General features: G+C 41.3%; 1 protein-coding gene across 1 annotated transcript in view; it reads left to right on the top strand.

The window, feature by feature from the left end:
- Positions 1–19,210, top strand: part of LOC126184897 (protein tipE) — an 86,740-nt gene that overhangs the window by 14,174 nt on the left and 53,356 nt on the right. The gene's annotated exons all lie outside the window — the stretch shown is intronic.

Genomic DNA, 19,210 nt, shown 5'->3' with positions numbered 1-19,210 from the left:
AACCGCTCGGCCACTCCGGCCGGCAATAAAGCTGAGTATTTGTATACAAACTTTCCTCTATCGGACCGAATTAGTAAAATACTACTCACTTAGATTTCGATTAGGTCTGTGTTTAATTGGCATGCTGTGTCATATGCGAGAGGTATGCAAATGTAGCATTTCATAAATAAAGTTATGTATTCCTAGAAACCCAAAATTTGCTTGTCAGCAACGGAAGAGGCATTACCTGTTGTGCAGCATTGTAAGCTTTTCACCATTGCAATATGTGCCAAAAGTGTTTTCTTGCGTTTACCTTATCGATGTTTGATCTGACTGCTTGTAACTCTTTCACAAAAGGGATAAAAACGTTCCATTCAGCGAGACTGGAATCACGAACCAGAACAGGTGCTTTTCTTTACAAGAAATTATTACCATTAAGACAGAAACTAAAGTGCAGATGCGGCCACTGTACAGATCTGCGCTTTTTCATCTTCAGATCTATACAAATATTGCATACTAACCAGCGTATTCATTGCTTTCGTAATGTTTCCCTCTTGTTTAGTCTTATAATGACGATTGGGATCCACACACGAGTCTGATTGTTTCTTTGTATGCTTCCATCTACTACCTTTGTGTGTTATTGCTTGGTGTTCAAAAAGCAAAATGTTACGCCCGCTAGGTATTAGAACGAGGTCGCAAGAAGGCTAACGAAGTATAATCAAAATACACTGAGACACCAATTTGTCTGTCGCCATGGGGTTAAATCGACAGAAATAGTTGGATATTATTGCCTGCATCACCGGCATCCCATTGCTGTCTTCTGTTACTGACATTTTCATGTTACCGTGAACACAAGACGCCGAGATAAATGAGTATATACTCCTTGACGAAACATCCCACATTCCAATCATCCTGATCCATTCATTACATGCATTGGCAGCAATGAGTGATAGAAAAGCTGTTGTGAGGTGACGAATGACAATAACAAAGGTAGTAATAACAAATCAGTAATCAAGGATGTTTACTGCATTACAGACAATCGTTAACGATTAAAAAAATAACCAAGAAAGGCTGAGTGTTTAATTTGCACACTGCATAGGTGTTCTTACCACTTTGTTACTGAATTCTGTTCTGATTGTTTGCAGAGGGAAAAGAAAGAACCCTGTAGCCATACATATTGCTAGTACAATGAGACATTACCTATCAACTATCCTTGCTGTACATCACGAGACGAACATGGAAGCATACAAAGAAACAATCAGACTCATGGGTGTGGATCCCGTTCATCATTAGAAGACTAAACAAGAGGGAAACATTACGAAAGCAATGAATACGCTGATTAGTATACATTATTTGTATAGATTTGAAGACGAAAAAGCGCAGATCTGCACAGTGGTCGCATCTGAACTTTAGTTTCTGTCTTAATGGGCATAATTTTTAGTTTCTTCTCTTCTGAATTTTGAAATGAATTGATTATTACGTGGCACAGAATAATTAGTTAACTGCCTTTCTTGTAGCTTCCATTTCCACCAACATTTTTCTACATTCTCGTGCAATTCATGAAATTCTACTTGTATGATCACAAGACTGCACATAGATGCAATCGATTTCGAGGTGCAAAGCGTTTATTATCTTACTTTTCGTGACAGGTGGGCAAAGTTGATTTCCAAAGACTTTTTATTGTACTGAAACAATCTTTTGTCACAAAGTAACAAGGTAAGTGTTTTATTCGTATATATTTTGTGGGAAACTGTAATCGTGATTGAAGTTTATACACCTATATGTTTGACACAACTGGTAGGAGAAAACAGTGAATATTAACCAAACCCCACACCTCCTCTCCGTATCCTCCTATGACACGAGCATGGGATTCTCCTCACATACCGCTACAGAGCTGTTCCTAGCACAACCGAGAATTGGCAACATCCTCACAAAAATTTGGCAACAGTGTGACAGTGCAGTCACTTCCACGTATGGTACTGAATTGACTCGCTAAATTCACTTGATATTCCCTTTCCATTTGAATGACTCGTGCTGTATAACCACTAGACACTGAGACAGAAAATTTAGTTTTTCGGCTAAAGAAATGCTATTCTTCACTTAAGTGACAACTTCTATTATCTTTCATGATGCGCTATGAGGATGAGCGACCAATACCATGATGAGAGTGGTGTGCTGGCAACAGTGTATCCATAGCCCCGTGCCACCGCCCATATCTCGTGTCGCAACCGCTCAGTGAGTCGTCAGTTCTAACCGTGGCAGGGATCAGTGTGTGCAAACATTTTTTACTGATTTATTTTCTGGAGCTGCGAATTTCCAGAAAAAATTCTGGAACGAAATCGGAAGAAAACCTTTACACATCAAGTCCTCTTGGTAAGCTTGATACAACAGGTTGTGTTAATGGTCATAGATCTCAGCTTTTTGACTGCCAATCAGCTTCACCATACAAGCGTTTCTGAAGAAATTCGAATTGACCGTCAACGGTACGAATTTCAATATTGTTCTTTACTTAAGACTCACATGCCAGGGTGATAAGTATGAAGGGAATGAATCTCTTGATTACAATAGGGCCCCTATGCTAAATTTCCACAGTAGCAAACATTTGCTAACAGCAGCTCTAGCAACTTACTTTTTCTCTGGGTAGCTTCAAATATGGGCAATTTTGTCGCCTTAAATCCAACTGAGTATTTTAAATATCATTTTTGAACAGCGTTCACCTCTCCATTAATTAATGTATGGACCTCAAAACAAGCAATTTGCCTGGGTAGCTATAGAGCAAGTTCTCAAAGGTATTGACACAATGTTTCACATCCATTTACCTTAGGGAATCAATGAAAGAAACAAAACTCATTAAATTGCATTTACTCTCTCTGCCTTGACTAACACATATGAATCCATGACAAAAATAAATTATTTGAAGAATCTCTTGTGACAGGAAAAAGAACAGGATGTGATGCTTTAATTATAGCACACTGGATCAGGAACAATGAAATTAATTCTGTGCCACATTGATGTATTGCATACTAGTGTAATAAAATACTCATCAAATAAAAACGGTTTTGTGCCTCCGTTGCTATCAAGTATGAAACACAAATCGTAGACAGATTTTATGGGTCACCACTCAACAACATTAAAGCATGTTACACCGCCGGGAGTGAGGAGAGGAGCAGACGTTGTCGGCAGAAGGCGAGGCAGCGAAGTGCCTCAGCCCCCGCCGGTAGCCAGCAAACGGGCCCCAGAGAACTCAGACGCATGCGGTGTTCAGAGGCAGATGAGCGGCCAAGAAATCTCTCGCTAAAATAGTGTTGAACCAAACTGTTACTGCCAATGTGACAGAAAGCGAAATATATTGTAGATTCGCTTGAATTGCACTCGTAGCTTCAGCATGGAGAGGAAAGGGGCGATAAAAATGTTGTCGACATGTGCTTTCTGTTGCTAGATGTCGTATTAGATAGTCTCGTGTTTTACCTCAAGACTACAGTCATGGTCAAGACTGACGTACTCAGACTGCAGTCAAGACTTCCTCTGGGAAGTGCTGTAGTCTACAATGTTGCCAGATCGAGCATATTGCCGGACATAGAATTCTGAGGGGAGCATGACTGTACACCTTATGTGAACGATTCAGTGGTAAGTTTTTTGTCTAATACTGTATCTACAACAAATATTGCACGCTGAAGACCCAGAAGAATTAAAAAAGCAAAATTAGTTTATGAGAGAAACGTTAACTATAGCGTTCGAAGTATTCATAGTATTGTATACGTGTGTGTAAACGCCTTCCAATGCCCACTCAAGAAAGACAAGGATACACAGTATAGCTTCAATATTATAAATACGCCTCAGTTTGTGAATGAACTCAGATTTAGATTGATAATCATTTTGAATATTTAGCAATACTGTACCCATTGGTGTTAAACTCGTTTTCAACCAATGATTCCCACAGCTACAGGAACACTACTTGAGATACCTCTTGGACAAAATACTTGTGCAGTGCTATCAGACTGAAAGATCAACCTGACACTAACTGTGGGAAGTTTGTTTTACAACCTTCGTACTTGGATAAAGAGCTTTTCCTATTTGAGATATCTGTGAACGTTGCTGCATAAGACGAATTAAAAAGAAACTAAACTCCTTCAGCTACGACAGTGTCTAAAGAAATCGTCTTAACGGCACTAAATCGTGGTTTGTGAATCGTTTACCAGCCGTACTCTGCCGCATTTCGCTGATTGGAAGGCAAGAAGCTTACTGACAAATTTCACAGAAGGAAAAGGGGGACGAAATGTCTCCCACTGGAAGGTCATGTTGTTTTATTTAAATGATTACAAAATCAATTGATTTTCTAAAACATTCTCTGTCATACAAAATTTGAAACAAGTCACGTCGACCAAAACATATGGAAGAACTGACAGCGACGTATATCGGAAGGCAGTAAGATCCCTTGGCTTTTGGTTTGGCAGTATTCGACAGCCATTTCTAGGCGCAAGTAAATGAAGAAAGACAGTACGTTTTTGTTATCAAGTGACGTCTTAATCAGTTACTTGAGTTTTAATGTAATCTACGAGTGATTGCTGATGTTTGATATTAACATGAAAAGAACTCCGTAGACAGGGAAAGAACCTGTTCTTGTGAAACTACTTCTATAATGACCAAAAGGCATTAAATGATGTTCAAGCATATGTGTTCCAGCAACTGTATGAAGAAAATGATAGTAATAATGACGGTAATAATCGAATTATCCGGTAACTTCACACCTTACAGTGGATTTTCTTGAACTAAGAAATTTTCTGAATTGTGGAAAATTTCAAAATGGCTTCACATCAAGGCTATGATGCCTAGAAGAGTCTTTACATCCTGCTGACATGAGAATAGCATAACCTCCGCGTCTGAATCTTGCTTCTACTTAACCATTTAATAGACTCGCATTTTTCCCTCAGTGACTAATTTTGTAAGCCAAGCATATGATCCGTTACAGCACTATCCTGGGGCTAGGAAATGTGGCCACAATGGTCTTGTGTAACGAACTATCACAGGTGCAATGCGTGGGTTCAGGCATTTACTTTAAAGAGGCACAAACAGATTTACTTTACCTCTGGTAACCTCAAGAGAAAGACGTTATAATTCAGAATCCGCATTAAACATCACGTTCCTTCACTACCAAGTGGGCAGAGCCGGTTTAAGTTGGGAAATGACATAGACGGAAGTCATGGTAAACAGAAATACTGTCGCCAGTAAACTTACTTACATTAGAAAATTCTATTTTATTTGATGAACCGATAGCCATTTAAAGGAACAGGGCTCTTATTTTACTTGTACTTGATTGACCTACAGATGTTGAAAAATTTGGTACTGGACAGTGATTTCAATTCGTATCTCCTCTCTGGAGGATCTGAATCTCTCGGAACAGTATAGTTCAGTCATTTCATTCATTTTCCCAAGACTGCAATCTTCTCTAGGTCTCCTCCAAAGGTAAGTATGTGGGTCCGAATACTGATCCAGTACAAAAATATTCATCATTTCATTTCAAGCCGTATCACGTGCACACCGGCCTCCGAGTGAAAATTAACATGCATTTTTAATGTCTGTTCATGTGTTGCCAACATTCGCAATAGATGTCGTTATTTCTGGTCAAACACGCACACATCTTACTGTTGGTGAGTAACCAATTGATACTTAAGCTATATTCGTGGATGATATAGAAGGACGGTAGGTGAGCGGTTCGATTATCGCTCAGGCACAAAAAAAATTGTATCCTTATTTTAGATTCAAACAGCTAGCAGCTGGTAAGAAAAACCGATACATAACATTTGATTTTACTTAGTCAACAATCCGATTACATGTTGGGTTCGTACCTTCGTCACAGAACTTCACATCATGCGCTTCATCTTTAAATGCATGCACACTTTGTTACTTCTGTACGGAGGTATATCAGACATCTTCCGTGGTTAGTTAACAGGGACGAAAGGGTCTTGATAGGAGTCCCGGTGTATTACGAAAACTGTGGACTTCTATTTTCAAGTTTAGATTTGGTTACTGATATTGGCGAAAATTTCGGTAATTCATAACTCTTCATGGCTAGTCAGCAATATGATTAGATTAAATTTGATTCGATTAGTATTTGTTCCTTAGATCATGAACACGACATTTCGTAATGATGTGGAACGTGTCATTTTAATGAAAGATTTCTTTACATACCATGATGCAATTTCTTTACAACAATTTTTTACTCTCTCTCTCATTCTTTTTTATATTTATCTCTCTCTCTCTCTCTCTCTCTCTCTCTCTCTCTCTCTCTCTCCTCACACACACACATACACAAACACTGTTTTTTATTTTTATTTGTTTGTTGTGCTCGGCTATCGGCCAGGCACGAAAACGTCCGTCAATGAGTTTCTTAGTTTTGAGTACGAAAGAAATATAAAAACAACTACGAGAGTTACTGATTTATGATGCTTAGTTTACAGTCAGTTCTGAGTACTATTAGTAACTACACTCCAGTCCCTAAACCTAGTTACAGAAATGCGAATCAGACGCCTTACGTATTCCAGGCCGTGCCAGCCGCATCTTTGAGATGCCTGCTATGGTCACTTCCCAGCCCTCTGTAGGAACGCATCGATTCGTTTTCTTCCTACTGGTACTGTAACTGAGATTTGACAACAAGGCAGAGTATGTTTGGCAACTCTGTGATCAACGAGTTATTTCCTGGTGTGCACGGAATTAAACCTCAAAGTTCACTTGATTTTTCCTATCATTTCCATTTAATAATCTGAGTTATTATCGCTTAAGATGTAACAAAAGATTGTAAATTTACGGTTTTCAGCCCAGGAAAGTCGTTGCACGTCGAAATCGCAACTAATGTTGTCCTTTAAATAGCGGCTTACACGTTCTAGTCGCTATTGGCCTAGTAACAGGAATCCAAGGCACATACCTCTGCGCTAGCTATGTGGTAACGTGCTGTCTCGTAAAAAAAAAAAAAAAAAAAAAAGAAAAAAAAAGTCTCGCTGAATGGAACGTTTTTATCCCTTTTGTGAAAGAGCTACAAGTAGTCAGATCAAACATCGATAAGGAAAACGCGAGAAAATACTTTCGGCTCATACTGAAATGGTGAAAAACTTACAATGCTGCATAACAGGTAATGCGTCTTCCGTTGCTGACAAGCAAATTTTGGGTTTCTAGGAATACATAACTTTATTTAGGAAATGCTACATTTGCATACCTCTTGAATATGACACAGCATGCCAATTAAACACAGACCTAATCGAAATCTAAGTGAGTAGTATTTTACTAATTCGGTCCGATAGAGGCAAGCTTGTGTACAAATACTCAGCTTTATTAAAACAGACTTTCGTCGTAAGGTTATCATGGGTAGTTTTATTTCGTTTCTTATAATACAGTGCACAATTTTCCTATGGTTTCTTTTAGTGTTGTTTAAACAATAGTAGACATGAGAGAGAAATTAATCATCAATGATATATGCGAATTCTTTGATGTTATCTATAACAGTCTGACAAGGCATATGCAGTTTATTGACTACATGCATGTAGAAAACTTGTTCTGAGTTAAAGTTGTCATACAAGGTATGAAGAAGAATAAAATGCCACTACCACACGACAGCCAATGTAGAAAATACTTTTCTGACGTATTTTGTCACGATGCGCTCTCCCCATACATAATACAAAAGTTTCGAGATCCATCTGCTGCCTGGCTGTCTATTAACCCTGAAAAGAACAAAATGCCACAGTAGTTGGCCCTTTTTCCACATGCGACTATTTTGGGTTGAGAAGTGAGGGGAATTGTGTTCAGTGCTCCATTAGAGTCATAACTTCAGCAGACAGAATTGCATTTAAAAAAATGTAGCAGTGAATGTATTTGAACTCGCGACATTTTGTCTACAGTGCACTACACTTATCGTTACACTACTAGGTAAACCATAGCTACAGCAGCTCCAGAAGTCAACAACAATTCCTCCAGAACTTCCGCATTCCACAGTGTTGTGAGATAATGGATAAGGCCGGGTGTAGACGTCTGAGAGACAGACAGTTACAGCTTTTCTTTTGCACTACACTACGTTTTCAACAAACAAATAGTGCAATTGGGTAGCTCAGGTGGAAAGGAACACTTCCTATTTAAATTTATGCATCCTACACTGTTGGCCGGCCGTTGGTGGCCGGGCGGTTCTGGCGCTTCAGTCTGGAACCACGTGACCGCTACAGTCGCAGGTTCGAATCCTGCCTCGGGCATGGATATGTGTGATGTCCTTAGGTTAGTTAGGTTTTAGTAGTTCTAAGTTCCAGGGGACTGATGACCTAGTATGTTAAGTCCCATAGTGCTCAGAGCCAACACTGTTGGCAGTTCTGTGTAGGTGGCAGTTACGTGATTTTATTTCGATGATTACAAAATAGCGTCGAATGTATGCACCGGGTAGCTGAGGCAGCTAGTTCATGGCGGTTCGGTCAACCAAGTAAATGAATGTATTGAACATGCTGCTAACTGCTACAGGGAGTCTGTGTGTCAGAATTCTTATCCAGTGTGGTGCAACGGCGTTATCATAGAAAAATGAGCCGTAGGGCTGAGGATTAGGTGGCCTGTTCGATTGCTGATAGCTTTGTATACTAATGGTCTGGGTTCGATTCCAACTTCTGCTGCTGGTTTTTGATAGGGAGAGACAGATTCTATTCTCTTCTGCCTATGCCAAGTGAAGAAGGTATAATGGCATTGTGGTCTGAAATTCACATTAAACATGATTTTCCTTCTCTACCAAGTAGACATTACGTTGAACCACAATAAAGTCAGGAGTGGCGACATGTAGAAACTCTATCAACAGTAACCTTTATTATACTAGTTACTTATTTCTAGTGACAAAACACAAACACATATTTTATGTCACAGGACACTTATTCCATCATTTATTTGTGCTTCTGTATGTCGATAAAATTGGTTCTGAACTGGGAATGCAAGTCAGACCGCCCTTTACGCGGAATTTGCTCCCTTCGTGACAATACAACTCGACTACAATTAATTGTTTGTTCAAAACTGCAGATTCCTCAACATCTCCACATATTGCGCGTGAATGGGTTCGAATCCTGGCCTCGCACTAAAGTTTTCATTATGTATTATCAAGCTCTAGCATGAGAGTACCTATTTGCTGGTGGATAATAATTTTGATTTTTAATGTATTTTCATTCGTTGTCAACATTAACGATATCTGACGTTTTTGACTCAGTGAGACACAAAACTATTTGCGAGATCACTGTAAGTACAAGGATGTTATTCCGAGCTGCTGGTGGTGAAAAATTCGGTAGCTGACGTCTCTTTGTGTGTAGTCAACAACGATATGTGTGGGGTTCGATTACCAGTCAGCACTGAACTCTTCGTCATATTATTTCTAGTTCAAACATGCTCACATGTCGCTGCTGGCGTAACAAACCCATATTTAACGTTCGTTTTCTCTAGAATATAACAGCGATAGGTGTCGGGTTGGAGTCCTGGGAGGGAAAAAATTAATGATTCGTCTCGTCATTTCAGTTGAAACATCTTGCTACTGCCGAGAAAATCCGATATGTCACAGTTGATTGTGATTCGATAACAATCCGATTAGGTTCTGGGTTCAAATACCTGTCCAACACAATGCTTTACCTCACGGCATTTCAAGTAAGTTACTTGTGAAGAAGCAATATTTAACATCTCTCGTAATTCGTTAACAGGGACAATAGATGCTGGGGAGAAATTCGCGTGCGTTAAAAATGTTTACGTTATGCAATTTCAAGCTGATATTTCCTAATTAATACTGTCTACAATCGAGGTATATCTCTCTCTGTATGTTTAGTCAGGAATGACAGTTTCCGTCAGTCAGTAAATCTTTGCTTAGTCTGCGTGACCTGGGTTTGAATCCATATGCAGAACGAGACGGTTCGTCGTGTCATTTGAAGTTCATACATATTCTCAACTAGGAGCTCGTGAATAACTTAAATTTTTAATGTCATTTTGTGTTAAATAATAAGCACGGTATGTTACTTTGAAGAGGAAATCATAAATACGACGAACTTACTACGTGCATTACCTATCTGACGTAATAATGAGAGTGGTAACATTTCAGGTACGTCGTTTATTGTAATAAATGTGAGCTTACAAGCCTTAAGGACAGTCTTATCTGTGATAAGGTGTTCCCTGATATTTGTAGTGTCGTGGTATTACTTTAAATCTTGAGTTATTGGGATACGAAGCAGTGTTTTCTAGTGGTGATTCGTTGGAACCATTTTCAATAGTCAAATGACTGTACCGAGGAGCGATTAGAGGACATGCTAGATAGCAGCGTTAAGAGGATTGTATGCGAATCAGGCGAAATGCAATTCAGGTCGTTCGGATACTTTTGAGCACGACTGTACCCTCATACTTGTTTATCGGCGGATGCAGAGCAATAGTCATCTACGACGGTCAACCCATAACATGCTCTGGATGCGGGAAAGAGGGCCACGTCCGTTCCGAATGTATGCAGCGGAGGATTGTGTGAACCCGTGCCTACGTCCACGTTGACGCCGCTGCCATTAACGTATGAAGACGTTATTTTTGAATGCATTACGGGAACAGCAGTGATCAATGTCTTGTAAATAATTACTATTAAAAACAGTCTTGATCACGATTTATTTAACAAGGTGACCGGTTTCGACCACTACTGTGGTCATCTTCAGACCATTGAGTAGGAACCCCTTTCTGTTGGAGAATCACAACTTGTGACGAGAGATGGACCTCCAGCACAGGAAATGGGCCGACGAATCCGATACTGACCCACAGACCGACGACGCAGCCGCAATGGCGAGTGCGGCGTGCACCGGATGTTAACCACGCAGAGAATCACAACTTGTGATTCTCCAACAGAAAGGGGTTCCTACTCAATGGTCTGAAGATGACCACAGTAGTGGTCGAAACCGGTCACCTTGTTAAATAAATCGTGATCAACACTGTTTTTAATAGTAATTATTTAGCATGAAGACGTATTTCGAACAGATCCCATCCCGACGAATAACCAGCTCCAACATCCTGACAGTTTACGGCAACCGACTGCAGAGGAGACCACCACCTGTGACAAAACGGCGTACACTTCTGCCACTCCGGCACCGACGACGCCGTTAACCGACCGGAAAGGATCAGTAGGAGGTATGGAAATTGATCCTCCGGTTGTGGCGGCAGCTGCTTTCGTCCCTGAGCACCAGGAATCACTTCTGCACTCGGACACGGAGGCACACACACACGCAAACAACGATCGACAAAGCGCCACAAGAAACACCTGCTTAATGCATTCCACGTCAGACGGACTTGCGTGTAACGACGATATAGTGAATCCGGGTGCGCAACGGGAGGTTCTACCTCCCACACAGCAGTAAGACGCGAATCACTCGAGTCAGCGGTTGAATACAGACCCACCGGACGGAGGGCCGCCGGAAGGAGTCCCTCCACCCACCGTAGCAACAGCTCCGCCTTCGGTCAGCCCGGCCGGAGAAACACGACGAGAGATGGACCTCCAGCACAGGAAATGGGCCGACGATCCGATACTGACCCACAGACCGACGACGCAGCCGCAGTGGCGAGTGCGGCGTCCACCGGATGTTAACCACGCAGAAGACGCAGACTGCCGCACAGACAGCATGTCGACGAGCAACAGCACACAAGTTAACATAAGCGTTCATGTGCACTGCACTGAGGAACAGCGGCAGGAGTATCGAACAGCCTCTACTAATGTTAATACAATTAGAACGCCGGTCAAATTGCAGTTATTACGAGACATGCTGCGTGCGTCAGACGTCGACGTCGTCCTTCTGCAGGAAGTATGTGTCGAGAGCTTCTCCGACCTCTATGAGTACGATACATACATTACACCCACTACAGACGGCGGCAGCGGAACAGCGATACTTCTACGTGGCGGCATAGTAGCCGAGGACGTGGTATACCTGCCGTCAGCGCGAGGACTGACGCTCACAGTGCAAGAAGCACGGATCGTTAACATCTACGCACCGTCGGGGTCCGACAGACGGCGCGATCGATCCCGATTTTACGCAGAGGAGATTGCACCACTATTCTTAGGCCGATATGAACATGTCTTATTTGGAGGCGACTTCAACTGCGTGCTCGCAATAAAAGATCAACACCCACGCTATAATTCATGCCAGGAGCTGCGGCAACTGAAACAGGACATACCGACGCGCTATGAAAATTATTTGCGCCTGCACTCGTTTTATAGCAGCACTCCGATACTGTGAAGGCGCTTGTGCAGATACATGTCGACAGACGCGGATACACCTACGTCACAAGCCACTCTACAAGTCGCCTCGATCGAATTTACGTAACACGTCGTCTGGAAACTGCGATCCTCGACGCGGAATTGTGGCCCGTCGCCTTTTCAGATCAGATAGCATATACAGGGTGGTCCATTGATAGTGGCCGGGCCAAATATCTCACGAAATAAGCATCAAAAGAAACAACTACAAAGAACGAAACTCATCTAGCTTGAAGGCGAAAACCAGATGGCGCTATGGTTGGCCCGCTAGATGGCGCTGCCATACGTCAAACGAATATCAACTGCGTTTTTTTTTTTAAATAGGAACCCCCATTTTTATTACATATTCGTGTAGTACGTAAAGAAATTTGAATGTTTTAGTTGGACCACTTTTTTCGCTTTGTGGTAGATGGCGCTGTAGTAGTCACAAACGTGTAAGTACGTGGTATCACGTAACATTCCGCCAGTGCGGACGGTATTTGCTTTGTGATACATTACCCGTGTTAAAATGGACCGTTTACCAATTATGGAAAAGGTCGATATCGTGTTGATGAATTGCTATTGTGATCAAAATGCCCAACGAGCGTGTGCTATGTATGCTGCTCGGTACCCTGGACGACATCATACAAGTGTCCGGACCGTTAGCCGGATAGTTACGTTATTTAAAGAAACAGTAAGTGTTCAGCCACATGTGAAACGTCAACCACGACCTGCAACAAATGAAGATGCCCAAGAAGGTATTTTAGCTGCTGTCGCGGCTAATCCACACATCAGTAGCAGACATATTGCGCGAGAATCGGGAATCTCAAAAACGTCGGTGCTGAGAATGCTACATCAACAACGATTGCACCCGTACCATATTTCTATGCACCAGGAATTGCATGGCGACGACTTTGAACGTCGTGTACAGTTCTGCCACTGGGCACGGGACTATGACAGATTATTTCCACGCGTTCTATTTAACGATGAAGCGTCATTCACCACAGCGGTAACGTAAACCGGCGTAATATGCACTATTGGGCAACGGAAAATCCACGATGGCTGCGACAAGTGGAACGTCAGCGACCTTGGCGGGTTAATGTATGGTGCGGCATTATGGGAGGAAGGATAATTGGCCCCCATTTTATCGATGGCAATCTAAATGGTGCAATGTATGCTGATTTCCTACGTAATGTTCTACCGATGTTACTACAAGATCTTTCACTGCATGACAGAATGACGATGTATTTCCAAAATGATGGATGTCCGACACATAGCTCGCGCGCGGTTGAAGCGGTATTGAATAGCATATTTCATGACAGGTGGATTGGTCGTCGAAGCACCATACCATGGCCCGCACGTTCACCGGATTTGACGTCTCCGGATTTCTTTCTGTGGGGAAAGTTGAAGGATATTTGCTATCGTGATCCACCGACAACGCCTGACAACATGCGTCAGCGCATTGTCAATGCACGTGCGAACATTACGAAAGGCGAACTACTCGCTGTTGAGAGGAATGTCGTTACACGTATTGCCAAATGCATTGAGGTTGACGGACATCATTTTGAGCATTTATTGCATTAATGTTGTATTTACAGGTAATCACGCTGTAACAGCATGCGTTCTCAGAAATGATAAGTTCACAAAGGAACATGTATCACATTGTACCAACCGAAACAAAATGTTCAAACGTACCTTCGTTCTGTTTTTTAATTTAAAAAACCTATCTGTTACCAACTGTTCGTCTAAAATTGTGAGCCATATGTTTGTGACTATCACAGCGCCATCTATCACAAAGCGAAAAAAGTGGTCCAACTAAAACATTTATATTTCTTTACGAACTGCACGAATATGTAATAAAAATGTGAGTTCCTATTTTAAAAAACGCAATTGATATCTATTTGACCTATGGCAGCGCCATTTAGCTGGCCAAACCCCTTCAAGCTAGACAAGTTTCATTCTTTGTAGTTTTTTCATTTGACGCCTATTTCGTGAGATATTTGTCCCTGTCACGATCAATGGACCACCCTGTATATGCACGGTCTCCCTATGTCGTCAACGAGTGTGGAGGAGTCGCAGTGTTTGGAAAATGAATACAGCACACCCTAGGGAACCTGAGTGCAGACGCTTAATCGAAGACTCTTGGCACATATGTGAACGACGACGTTGCAGTGGTGGCTGGAATGCGTGAAGCTTGCCTTGGGGGGAGCGTTAATCGCGTACGGAAGAGAGCAGATGATGTAAAGGCGCCACACGATGGAAGTTTATTTTACGATGCTCCGCGAACTATCTGTACAAGCGCCTTCACAGTATCGGAGTGCTGCTATGAAACGAGCGCAGGTCCAAATAATTTCCATAAGGCGCTTCCGTCTGGAGGGTGACGCAATCCGTGCAAGGGCCTTTGAACGAGCCTGTGGAGAATCACAGTCGATGTATCACGTTATGAGAGAAAAACAACGTAGCCGCAGAACCTTGATACAGACGGTCGTACTGCCGGATGGTCGCCGTATAGCAATGCAAAAAGACGTTTCCAACGCCTTTGTGGAAGAATACGGTCATCTCTATGGAGAAGCGAAACACGATCAGGCAGCCTTTCATGAGGTCCGACGAACGCTATCCGCGTGCCTCGACGAGACGGCCAGCCGGGAAGTCACAGTTGACGACGTAATGGAAGCGCTTGATAAGGGAGCGTCGCACAAATCGCTGGGACCCAAAGGATTTCCGTTAGAGTTTTATCGTCCATTTAAAGAGCTCATGACTCCGCGATGGACTGCCATATGCCGCGAGTTGATGTCTCCCAATGTGCCTCTTCCACCGTCCTTCGTGGAAGGAATGATCATCCCTATCCACAAATCATCCGGCGGCACAGGGATATAGGCTTACCGGCCACGGACCCTTCTTAATAGCGACTATAAGAGCTACACCAGGATACTTGCAGCACGCTTCAAACGCATACTAGTTTAGTTTAGTTATGTCATGTTCCGTAGAACATTTTTACGATTTTTTTATCGATATGATGTGGAACAATTCAGATTAAAAGTTTATATACACACATGAATAGTGCTAATATTAATATTACTGAAATTTTTAGTTCTACACATGCAACTACATTTAGAGGTAAAATTTTTTTTACCAGTTATGAAACAGAAACTCGTCCGTCGAATAGAAGGAGTTGTCCAAAATAAATGATTTTAAGCTAGATTTAAAACTTGATCTGCTACGTGCCAGACACTTTATGTTGTTGGGCAAATGATCAAAGATTTTTGTTGCTGAATAATGTACTCCTTCTTGAGCAACTGACAGCTTCAATAACAGATAGGAAAGGTCATTTTTCCCTCTAGTGTTGTACGTATGAACATTACTTTTCTTCGCGAATTGAGATGGATTATTTATAACGAATTTCATTAGCGAATATATGTACTCTGATGGTGCAGCTAAAACACCTAACTCCTTGAATAGGTGCCTACATGACGTCCTTGGGTGAACACCACTAATTATTCTCACTGCTCTCTTTTGTGCAATCAATACTTTATGTCTAAGTGGTGAGTTACCCCAGAAAACTATTCCATAAGACATTATTGAGTGGAAATATGCAAAGTACGTTAGGAGGCTGATCTGTTTATTAGCAAGACTAGAGTGTACGAAGAGCGAAAGAAACTGAACTCAATTGTTTGAGAAGATCAGTAATATGCTTCTTCCAGTTCAAGCTGTCATCAATGTGAACATCTAAAAATGACGGTGTTAACTGAGCCCTGTTCATATGCTACATCAATTGTCCGTATCACTCTATTCGGTGTACAGAACTAGATATAGTGAGTTTTTTCAAAATTAAGGATGTGTCCATTTTCTGAGAACCACTTAATAATTCTTTGAAAGACATCCTTAACAATATCTTCAGTTGCTTTTTCTGGAATGGGATTTATTATAACACTCGTGTCATCTGCAAAAAGTACTAGTTCTGCTTGCTGAACGTTAAGTGAGAGATCATTCACATGAATAAGGAACAACAGAGGACCCAAAACCATGTGGGACTCCCTTTGTGATAACTCCTCATTCACTAGAATTTACCACCCTCCCAACATAATTTGTGTTGTTCAGCACAACATTTTGCTTTCTGTTTGTTAAGTATGATTCAAACCAGCTGTGTGTATAGCCTTCAGTTCCATAAAACCTGAGTTTTTCTAAGAGTGTGACATGGTCCACACAATCAAATGCCTTTGAGATCACAAAAAAGTCAACTGGGGATAAATTGTTATTTAGGGCTTGTACTATTTGATGGGTAAATGTGTAGATAGCCTTCTCAGTCGAGCAACCCTTCCGGAATCCGAACTGTGACATGCTGAGTAAATTATTTTCACTTAAATGTGAGACTACTCTTGATTACATAACTTTTTCGAATATTTTAGAAAATGAAGTCAGCAATGGTATTGCTCTATTATTATTTAAGTTACTCTTGTCCCCTTTCTTATGAAGAGGTTTAACAACTGCGTATTTCAATCTGTCTGGAAAAATTCCCTGTGCCGCAAAGCATTACATATATCACTAAGGACTTCACTTATTAAATTAGAACAACACTACAAAATTCTGTTAGACTCCAACAACATCACATGAGCTCTTGTTTTCAGTATATTTATGATTCCCTTAATTTCAGTGTGGGATGTTGGTGCTATTTCTAAAGGCCTAAAGTCCTGGGGAATGACTTTTTAACATATTTTTTGCTTCTTTAACGGAACCCTTTAACCATATTTTTGCTGCTACATTCCGAAAGTAATTGTTAAAAATACTTGCAACTTGTGAATTATCACTCACAACATCATCATTTAGCTTTATTGCTATGGTATGCTGTGCACTGTCAGGCTGCCCCGTATCCCGTTTGACAATATTCCCTGTAGTTTTAATCTTATTATCCGTATTATTAATTTCTGTCAGAACACATAAGCTTCTCGACTTCTTAATGACTTTCTTTAAAATATTACAGTATCTTTTGTAGTAAGCAAGTAACGTCGGCTCCTGACTTATTCTAGCCTGTCCATATATTTCCCTCTTCCTCTTACACAATGTCTTAATTCCCTTAGTAATCGATGACTTACTTGACTTTGTAATGGCTTTTTCGTATAACTTTTCAGGAAAGAAACTCTCAAATTTTGATACAGATTTATGGTGGAATAAACTGAATTTGGCATCACCATCATTTTCTGTGTACACTTCATCCCATTCGACCTCTTCTAGGCTGTTCTTAAGACTCTGTACCCTGTTCACATCAATAAGCCTCCCTGCCTTGTATGAACCTGCCTGTAGCCTGTAAGGGTGCTACATGTGTTATTTCCATTAACTGTGCATCATGATCAGATAGCCCATTAACAACTGGGTACATATTAATCGTCTCTGCCTGAGCACTATCTATGAAAATGTAATCGATAAGTGACCTACTATCCTGCTGCACACGAGTTGGAAAATTTACAACAAATACTAGATTGAAACAACCAAAGTTTCTTGCTCACTTGTCCTATCCGTATCTTTTAAAAAATCTACATTAAAATCACCACAAACCACTAACTGTTTCTGTCTGACAGGTAGCACAATAATGCATATAGATTTTTCATGAATAGCTGAAAGTTATCTTGAGAGGATCTGTAGATTGTTACAATTACTATAGAAGTATATTGCAGTAGCAACTCACAAGCACTTGCTTCAATGATCTGATCTACACAAAACCTATTTGTTTCAATATTTTTGGCTTTGTCCCCAGTATTTATATAAGTAGCAACTCCTCCTTTTTCCATGTTTACTCTACATGAATAAGGTGCTAATCTGTAATCCCTTAAATTTAACTTCTCCATCCCTGTGGTTACATGGTGTTCAGAGATACACAAAACATGTATACCTTCAGAACTTACTGCATTTTCTAGGCATACAAGAAGCTCATATATCTTATTTTTCAATCCTCTAATGTTCTGATGAAATAGATAAATTTTATTTCTTTGGTTACTGCTACAGACATTATGGCACTGTTCTGTTTTAATCTCTTTCAATACTCTCTGTCTGTAACCTGACTCTAACCTAAAAGATGTGTTCCTCTGACTCCAGTAATCACAGGTATTTTGTCTCGTGTGCATGTGGCCCCCCGTAAATTTTCTGCAAGAAGATCAACTAATCTATCCTTCCCCCTCCTGTTTAGGTGCAAGTCATGACTAATGTAACCCCACCTCCCAATTGCATCAACAGGCACAGCTCAGATATAAGATTTAGTTTCTGCCAGCAGTAACCCACACCCCCAGCTCTCTGTTAACATGGTTGACAGCCGTATTAACCCAGGGCTGATCATGGCGCTGCAAAACATCCACAAACCCCACACGAGTGCGAACTGTTGCTGCTCCTATTACATCCTGGTCACACCTAATACTATAGTCTGAATTGCTAGCCAGGCTGTTCCCTGCTCGTCCTGCTATAAGAACATGGTCCTCACCATGAAAATCTTTGCACAAGGCCTCTAGGTTTTCTATAACCTGGCTAAGCTTAGGACTAGGTTTCACAATGCTTGTGACCTGGTACTCGACTCCTAGCCTATCCTGTAGCAACTGGCCTACACCTCTCCCATGACTGCTACCTAACAGCAGGACCCTTTCCTTTCTGCTTGGCTTTACTCCCGACCTAGCATTACGATTGTTACTACGAGTCCGCTGCACCCTACTTTGCTCAAAAGCTGTTTGAGGCTCTTCTACTTCAGGTAACAAATCAAACTGATTGCTCACTGGAATCTGAAAAGTGATACTACGACTTGTTACCTGTTCCCAGCTCCCATTGTCTCTTTCCCCTTCAACCTGTCTAATTCGAAGTATACCATTTCTAGTTCAGCCTGAAGGGCACAGATCTTTTTTCTCTGTTCCACGATTTTCTTGTCATGGCTACATAATCTACTACTCCATTGGCGAGCCTCATCTGGCACTATAACAGCTTCCCTGCTACAATCACCCTAGTGAAACACCA

Source organism: Schistocerca cancellata, chromosome 4 (genome assembly GCF_023864275.1).
Source record: "Schistocerca cancellata isolate TAMUIC-IGC-003103 chromosome 4, iqSchCanc2.1, whole genome shotgun sequence".
Lineage (NCBI taxonomy): Eukaryota > Metazoa > Arthropoda > Insecta > Orthoptera > Acrididae > Schistocerca > Schistocerca cancellata.
This window is presented reverse-complemented; position numbering and strand designations above follow the sequence as displayed.